Source organism: Lotus japonicus, chromosome 1 (assembly GCF_012489685.1).
Source record: "Lotus japonicus ecotype B-129 chromosome 1, LjGifu_v1.2".
Lineage (NCBI taxonomy): Eukaryota > Viridiplantae > Streptophyta > Magnoliopsida > Fabales > Fabaceae > Lotus > Lotus japonicus.
In genome coordinates, this window is record NC_080041.1 from 38,170,399 (window position 1) to 38,180,286 (window position 9,888).

Below are 9,888 nucleotides of genomic sequence, written 5' to 3' on the forward strand. Positions count from 1 at the left end.
AGGAACAATAGGAGAGGATCTGCAAGAACACGGAGAAATTTCAGCCAAGCAAATCCTACTGGAACTCAAGTCATAGATTCCAGCCAACCCACCCCCATGGTAAGCTAGTGTTAAGCAAGGACATATCTGAACACTATTAGTTACATACCTACCATTTAGCAGATTCTAATATGAGTTACAAACATCTCAGGAAGGTGTTGTAGATCTAGCTCCAGTTCATGGTATGGTTGTTGTTCAAGGAGGAGGTGTAGATCAAGCTCAAGTTAGTGCTCATGTGGTTGTTGTTGGACGAGGAAGTGTAGATCCAGAAGCATTGTCAAACATCCAAGCCTAGTGTGTGTGGGATGCTTTACAAGTAGTGTAAGATCAAGTTTTGATCATGTAGTACAACTCTATATTTTGATGATTACAAGTTAACGTTTTAGTATGAACAATTATGGTACTCTAATGTGTTTTCTGAGTGTGTTCATGACAGGCTCTGACCTTGATATAATCTCACACAAATCAGAAGCACTTTGCTTAAAGAGTGACCCTAGCAACGCTTTCGCAATCTCTATGTTCAAACTGAACAGTAGAAAAGCTTCAGAAGATCTGAAGATAGTCAAGCTCTGATGTGGACTCAGCTCACTTGAAGTTCTGAAGATCCAGACGTTCTGATAACCCAAACACTCTGAAGGCTCAGAAGCTCTGATGGTTTAGAAGACTCTGAAGATCCAGAAGCTGAAAAGTGAAGTCTCTGAAGTCCAGAAGCAAACTGGCTCTGAAGACCAAGTACTTCTCCTCTGAGTTCAGAATCAGAAGCTACAACGGTCAGAGGATCCATGCTTCCCTCTAACTCTGATCAACAAGCTTCACAAGTTCCAACACAAAGCATTCCTTTGATCACAAGTCAACAAGGTTAAAGGTCACGTCACTATCCAAAGTACAAAAGTAGTGTACTATCCTGACGACCTAACCTAACATTCTCAGCCACAGCAGAAGCTGGAAATCCCAGATCTGCCCTCCAACGGTAGCATTCTCATGCAATGTTCAAACCCTAATCCTTGGAGTATATATAGAGGCTGAAGACTGAAAGATGCGGTTGGAAGAAACTTATACGCGCAAGCAATATTCAAATCTTCTAAGCAATCTTTCTTCATCGAATTCATTGCGTTTACTACAAGCATTTCAGAAGCAATCTCATTGTAAACAATATCTTTTAAACAGTTGTTTATTTTTACCTTTAGGAGATCAAGGTTGATCGGATCCTAGAGAAGACTAAGAGAGTGAATCTTAGTGTGAGCTAAGTCAGTGTATTGTTAGTCACTTGTAGGTTTCAAGTGCAGTTGTAACAAATCTCTGATTAGTGAATTGCCTTCATTCTAAGAAGGAAGAAATCGCCTTCACGGGTGGACTGGACTAGCTTGAGTGATTCATCAAGTGAACCAGGATAAAATTCTTGTGTGCTTTTCTCATCTCTTATCTTAAGCACTTTACTTGTGTTTCGAAAGATTTGTTAAAATCTTAAGTGAGAAGTTTTATTCTGAAAACGCTATTCAAACCCCCCCTTTTGTTGAACAATTTTGGGCATTTTTAAATGTTGTACACTTGCACATGGGGTGCATTCTTTGATGAACTTTATGTAATATGACCACTTTCTTGAATGTTGTCGTTGTTGCTTGATAGTGGTTGGACTACTTTGCTTTGTTTAATGGTTTAATGTAGGGAAACTTTATTATTAGACCTACCATTTTGTCATGACATGAATCATTAAGATTCTCTACTGTTGGATGATATTGTAGGCTATTTCATATGTTTTGGATTAACCCTTTTGAGTATTATTAAAGTCATTGAGATTCTCTATTTGAATGAAGTACATGTAATTGCACAACAATGGAGATATAGTTTAGAAACACTAAAGTAGTACAAAGCAATGTTCTGAAAATTGGACTGCACCAGCCGGTTTGACCGGAAACTGGCACAGTGCCAATCCGGAACACTGGGAAAACCGGTTGTACAGAGAACCGGCGTAGAACCGGCCAAACCGGTAAAAACCGCGGGTTGGCCGGTTTTTCTCGGTTCAGTGTTTCCAGGCCAAAACGACATTGTTTTTGCGGCAAAACGGATCAACCTGATTTTTTATACACAACATGACGTTGTTTGCTTCTGTTTTTCACTTTTTTCACCGTGGGTTGGCCCTTCTGTTTCGATCTGGGACTAAAAATCAGAAAATGGAACATGTGAGAAGAAAGTTGCGCACAGTGTTGTGCGACTGTGATGGGAACACTAGAAATTGGACAAGATAGATATTAGGGTTTCTTTTTGGGCTGGTTACATAGCTTTACAACTTGGATATATATTCAATTTGGTTGCAAAGTGAGTGGGCCATTGCTAAACGTGATCCCAATCTGTAACACCCCGATTTTCGGGTGTCACTTTAGTAACTCAAAAATAAAATGAAGCGGAAAAGTAGGTATTTTTTTTTTGTTTTCTTTTTAAATAAAATGACTTGTCGAAATAAAGACTCAACCCATTCGCGATTAACAGCGACTAATATACAATAAAAGCACAGCCCTCGCTGCAACCAAAATCATCGTCACGAGTGTCCTCAAGTGACGGAAAGTAACATCAAGTAACTAAAAGTATTGCCCAACGGCAAACAAGTGCGACCCATAGCCAGAGTCATAAGTTTTATAAATACAGTCCTCCAAGAAAGTAAGTCAGCCCAAAACGGCCTCCACAGGACCTCCTACGTCCGACAAACTCCCTGTGATCCTCATGGAAGAGAACCACACAAAAAGCTAATAGTCAGGGACCAACCCTAACCCAAAATAAGAAATGACCATCAGAGCTATGACACTAACACCCAACCTTAGTAGGCACTAAACACCCATACCCTATAATTTCATCATCGACCCTAATCCGGTCATGCATTCAGTCCGAGTCCACGTCGAAGGCTCCGTAGTAGTCATTTCGCTCCGGGTCCTCCCCGATTGACGAAGCATCACGAAACAGCTGTCGAACGTTTGGCAGTAGGCCGACCGCCCAAACACAAACATACAAACAAAGCCAAGGCGCTAGGGTCAACTCACAGAATATCATAGATAATACAAACAACATGTGAAGAATAAGGGGGTATATATATATAGGTTGTATATATACATATAACTTATGTATTGCCTACCCTAAGGTATATACATAACATGTTATCAAGGCTCTAATAAACAATTCGATATCTGCTATCTCAACAGTTCAATAAACAATGGCTCAAGAATTCAATAAGGGTGCATGTATGCATGCAATGCCAATTCAAAAGGTGATCCCAACAAATAGGCATGTCAAGTCGATCCAACCCATCGGATTGAACATACAGACTCGCACACGCAACAAATGACAACGCCAAGTCGGTTCACTCAATAGAGTCGAACATACAAACGTTGCGCGCGTCCAATGACTATCGCCGAATCGATCCAATCTATCCGATTGAACATACAGATCCGCGCGTGTCGAAAGGTTATCGCTGAATCGATCCAATCCATCGGATTGAATATACAGACTCACGCGAGTTTAAATGGAAATCGCTGAATCGATCCAATCCATCGGATTGAATGTACGGACTCACGCGTGCCTGAGTGACTACCGCCGAATCGATCCAATCCATCGGATTGAATATACGGACTCGCGCGTGTCAAACAATTATTGCCGAATCGGTCCAACCCGTCGGGTTTGGACATACGGATTCGCGCCGCAATGTCGAAGATACACTCTCGGTGTTCTTCGATAAAGGCCGGTCTTTTGACCGTCCCGAACCCCAAACGTATGCATAATGCAATATGGTTAACCAAACATCGAATCGTCCTCACACGTACGTGTTTAACTACAAGTCTCAATTTAAAAGTACCCGAAGGTCAAAGTTGTCTTTGCGACTAGGCTGTGAAAAGCCGGAGTACATATTGCACTCAGTGACATTTCCATGGTCACTATGGTTCATCCCCGTGACGACCATCAAATCATCTCAAGTTCAAGGCTTTTCGACTATTTCCCATTTTTCACAATCATTCCCAAGTCTTAAATTTTCCTAAAGGTCTCGTTAATTAATCAAAGCATTTCAAGTTGAGTTAATCGAGTTATGAGGTTTATTATCGAAATCCAAGTTCCATAAGTTCTCAAGTTCCAAATTCTAACTATTCAAAGTTTCCCAAATCCCCCAAATATAATCCCCGGGAAAGTCTAAGTATTTCAAGGAGGGCTAGATCTCAGACCTCAGGTCAGGACCTGCCTAGGGTTATTCTTTCAACCCGAATGATCAAAAGAATCAATTCAAATGTCCTACACTTCGTAATCGCATCAAAGCGCACGATTCGACAACAATATCAATATCTCAAGCTATAAGAAGCAATACGACAATAATTCTGTGCGGAAATCATAAGACAGAAACCAGTAAACGGCCGAAGCCTCTCAGAAAACGGAGACACATGTCTCATATAAGTTCACTCGGCCGAAGCCTCCAGAAAACATTTTCCAGTTCAAAACGATAAACAACATTCAATATCAAGCAATATTCAAGTCGAAGTTATCGACGCCTACAATACAAATAGCTAGTAAGTAAGTTGACCCTAACCTTAGCCAATTTCCATACTAAGGTGCAACTCCAATCCGATTACATCTTTGTTTGCCTGCGTCGGCTCGATTCCTTCCATTGTGTAGCTTCGATGCAAGGTGCTTCCGTTCATCGTACCTTTCACAAGCATATTTAACGAAATCACTAATCGAGCTACTTACTACTCAAGTCTAGAGCTATGACTTCAGGCAATTGACTCAAAGCGAACACTTGTTAAACGACTCTTTCTCAGTCAACAACTACAGTAATTAGCAGAGTACTTATCTCTTTTTGAAATGAAAACCATTTTGTAAAATAAATCGCAACTCTTCACTAATCAACTGTTAAACTTCGATTTTCACAATAACAATGAAAATGTTTATTTTTCTTTAAAACTTGCTTACTCGAGGCTAAAACATATACAAGAGTTGTGTAACACCCCGATTTCCAGGTGTCACTTTAGTAACTCAAAAATAAACTTTACGCGGAAAACAGGTATTTTTTTTCGTTTGATTCCTTAAAATTAAAGCGATAGAAGATAAAGGCATAACCCAGCAACTAAACTGACCGATGTACAAACATATATACATGTACAGCCTCAGCTGCACGTCAACGTCACGCGCACTTGCAGTGACCCCAAAGTAGTGTACCCGTAGGCAAATATGTACAGAACCAGTAGTGTAAGTAAAAGTTTTACGTACAGTCATCCAAGAGAAAGTCGGCCCCAAAATGGCCTAAACAAAAGACCCCTATAGTCCGACAGACTCTCTGTGATTCCTCATCAAGAGAATCACACAAAAAGCCATGCATCGGGAACCTACCCTGTCCCAAAAGTAAGACGAATCAGAGCTCTACGCAAAATATGACGCCTGCCTAACCTACCCTCCCAGTACCGTTCATAGCTCCTCCTCCTCTCCCTCGTCGCTCGGCGAGTAGCTGTCCACGTCAGTGTCGGAGTCAGAGTCGGAAGCCACCGTGATTATCTCCGTGTCTAAGTCCACGACCTCCCTCCTAACTGTCCTGCGCACAACCCTAGTCGAGCCCATCTCAACATCTACCTCCTCAGTAAGAACATCCTCCTCCACCACCCGAACTAGGGGTTCCACACGGTAGCCGCGCGGTGGAGTAAAAGGAAAATGGCGAGAGGCAGATGGAACAACAGGCTCCCTCTTCGGCTCCACGAGCCTCGAGGACGACGCCACGTCGGTAGGGTCAACAGCAGTAGTAGGAGGTGGCACAACAGGTGCATCAACATCAGCCTCGATCTCGGATGGGTCCTCGTCATCGGAAGAAGATGAAGTCGGAGGTGGTGCAGGTGGTCCTCGACCAGTACCTGGTCCACAGCGAACTGAAGGCGGCAAGTCAAAGCTCAGCTCCATGCGTCGTAGCACTCCCCTTGTCAAACGTCCACGCTCATCTGTCCGGTCCTCCATGACCCTTCCCCGGTACGTGGCTCGATGATCCACAGCATCGATCACCCAAGCGGTGGGGGCATGACGGTCCACCAACTCAAACCTGATCCCCCCCGAGGGAGAGACCATCGAAAACCAGTCCGCCATCGACATCTGGCAGTAGGCCGACCGCCCAAACACAAACATGAAACCAAAGCCAAGGCGCTAGGGTCAACTCACGGAATAAAGTAATTATACACTCAACATGTGATTGGGGTATAGATATATATGTTGATATATATATATAAATAATCCTAGCATGTTATCGGCTCTAACAATGCTTCGATAATTCAAATAGCATACAATTCCAGTCAGGGTGAATGTATGCGTGAAATGCAATTCAATAAGATCCGGATAATTCAATTTGGGATGGGCACCACGAGTCCGCTCGACACAGGCCTAGTGTCGACAACTCTGCTCGGGTGTCGCTTACAAACCCATGCTTAGTCGGATCAGCCCCAACCACCCTAGGTCGTGCCACTCTGCCCGCTATGCCGAAGATACACCCAGGTGTTCTTCGATGAAGGCATTCCCCAACCTTCGTGAAGCTTTCCCGTTCTTCACCGAGGCCCAATCTTTCGATCGTACAAACCTCGAATGATGCATGATGCAATATGGTTAGCCAAACATCGAATCGTCCTCCCAACGCAAGTGTTTAGCTCAATTCTCAAATTCAAAACCCAAGAGTTTAATGCCGACCCTACGACATAACTCCAACAACAAGAGTACCCAAGTACTCGATGACTTTCACTCATCACCGTGGCTCACCCCCCGTGATGTCCACCAATTCTCCAAAACCCACGACAAAGTCGACTTTTCCCCGTCTTTCGCAATCATTTTCCCCTTGAGATTCTCTATGGTTTATTCGTTAATGAAAACGTTTCGAATTGAATTAGTCAAGTTATGAGTTTATTTCTCGAAGTCCAAGTTTCCTAAAGTCTCTAGTTTTCAAAATTCTATTTTCTTTCTAAGTTTTCCAAAAGCCCACCAAATGTAAATCCCGGGGAAAGTCTAAGTATACCAACGAATGGCTAAGTCTCAAACCCCTGTTTGTACTTGCCTAGGGTTGTTTCCCCAACCCGAAAGATCAAAAGTAACCAGTTCAATGATTCTCCGCTCCGAAGTCGCGTCAAAACGCACAATTCAATAACATCTCAATATCATAAGTCATGAAAACATAATAACATTAATCCATCATCATAATCAATATCAAAATAAAACATAAGTCGAATTTATCGACGTCTATCATGCAGTCTTAGCTAATAGGTAAGTTGCCCTAACCTCGAGTTGCTCCAGTCTCTTGGTCTAGGTTCTCTTCACACAAATGCTCTGAAAAACCCAAAGTTCCTTCAACTGAACCTCGGAGAAAACAAAGCAGAAATCCAAACAAAATCGATTCGCTCGATCACAATACAGCTAATTAACGACAGACAAAGCATTAAAGCTTCAGAGTATAACAATCGAGCACGAAAGAAGAAGTTTTCGCAAACGAAAAACTCCTCCCCCCCACTAAAACAAGCTCTCGGCCACAAGAGGAAAAAGGCTCCGGCGCTTTTTCTTCGATCTAATTTAATTACAAGGTAGTTTTAGGGTAAAACTAGGGTAAAGAAACTGTCGGAAAAATTTTAGAACAACTGGGTCAAAATACGGCTATTCAGGGGCGTTTTGGTCCAAAATAAAAGCTCAAAAACTCAAAGTTAAAACTTCGGAAAACAAATTTGATAGCGATGTTCCTAACGACATTTGTAGCAACTAATCATAAAGGCACTAAGTCGGATTGCGACTTTTCGACATTAAAGTTTCAATAAGTGCGCAAAAAGGGTTTTTACACAGTTTTTCAGATCTCTGACAACTCGATCCAAATCGGCGAACAACGGCGAGTGTTCTAGGCTGTTGGGCAAGTATAGAAGATATCCCAACAGAAAAATCAGGAAAAACGGACAGTTTTATGAAAAGCTCGAAACTTTGAGCACAGAAACAGCTAAAGAAACGCAGTAAAAAGAACGATCAGAGGTAAGAATCAAGCTAGTTACCTCGATACCTTGAAGTAGGGACAAACAGCTCGAAGATCGGTCAAGTTTCGGCGAAATTCTCCTCTCCTCCTTTCTCTCCTCAACTCGCGGCCTCAAGTGTGTAGAATGGGAAGATATTTTGATTTTTTTTACTATTTATAGGAAGGTGAAATCGCGGGAAAATGAAAATTTCGCGATTCCGATTTTTGCAGCACGTTCATCGGTGAATTCTAAGCGAGATTCTGGCGACAGAATTCCAGAACTCAAAACAAATCTCTAGAATTAGGGAAAAACGATCCAAAAGCGGTGTAAGTTAAATTGCCCCGAAAAACTACTTTTTGCTGTGAAGGTCAGACGACAAAACTTCGTTCTGGAGAAAGATTGGAAACGTCGAAAGAAATCTGGCAATGCGGATGGAAACTTCGTTAAAAGCTCCGAATAGAAAAAGTCGTCATTCAGTGATTGAATTTAGGGTTTTTGAAGCAAAGAAATTAGCGTCGTCGGACTTCCGAGAAGTGAATCCTATCGTGCGTACAGTCCAGGGTTCCGAAATGAAACACTGGTCGAAGGAAAAATAAAGAGAACTTATTATTTTTCCAAGGATTTGAAATATCGCTTAAACATTGCTTTAAGAGCGGAATTAGCCTATTCTGGACACCCTCGCCATAAGGCAGGTGTGCAGACGACTCGCACTAACTCCTAAAACGACTATGGTACTATCCTCAAGCAATTCCTGAACTTTCTTTTTCATTGAACTTTCCCAAACAGCAAACTCCTGTCACGCTTACATTGATCCTACGTGTGAGTCGGAAAAGTAACTAGTTCTGTAAATCCAGGTCTTACAAGTTGAAGGCTTACGAAAATCAAGTTTCTGAAACTTGTCGGCGAAGAGTGTAACACCCTCTAATCCCCTTGTTTATTTTAAACTTACATCAGAGTGATTATACGCATATTCAAAGAGAGCATTACAAAAATATTCCAAGACTACATATCTCCTCAATAACATATGTCACGTTCTCAAACTTTAGATCAAAATATTTCATAAAATAATCATACTTCATCTTTTATGCATTGCACAACGGAAATAAATAGAATCATCAAAAAATCATCTTCCAGACATACTTCAATAAAAAAATTTCAGTAAAAGAAGTATAGGCATTATGGCCATCCAAAAACGTCAACTCCATGTAACTCAAGTTTACAAAAGAAAGAACGAAAAAGAGTTGTCAATTACTCTCATCAAAATAATTTATTAAACCACGTCCCCCAATGTTACATACAGAGCAATTGACCCTCATACTACTAGATAACTATCTAAATAACAGTATATAGCTCTCTGTCTACTTCTCATGAGATGCTCCACTAGCATCTGTACCTGTACGATGTCGCATAGAACATCATTCCAACAGAAGGGTGAGAACTTCATCATATAATTAAGCATAATAACAGGTAATGAAAGAACAATACAAAAGTTTACATTATAAAAACTTTCTCTTCACAATAATACTTTCCTTACTCATTATTTCCAAAGACAGTTCTACTAAGCAACTTTGTTCCACAATAAAATATCTTTAACAAAGTAAACGTCATCCAAACTTTTACTAACAACATCATTCACAGATATTCACCAACAACAACTATCACAGTTCTTATATTTCTTCCATCACATAGGACCACTCAAAAACGTGAGACTCAATGTGTGACTCTAATGCACATGCATGTGGTACCAATTGTTAACCTTAGCGGTATCACCGCGTTCACACAGAACAGTTAACCACCAAATAAAGTCTATCAGACTTCCAGAACTACCCCGGTTTAGGGACATTCTCTAGCTCCGCAGTAACTA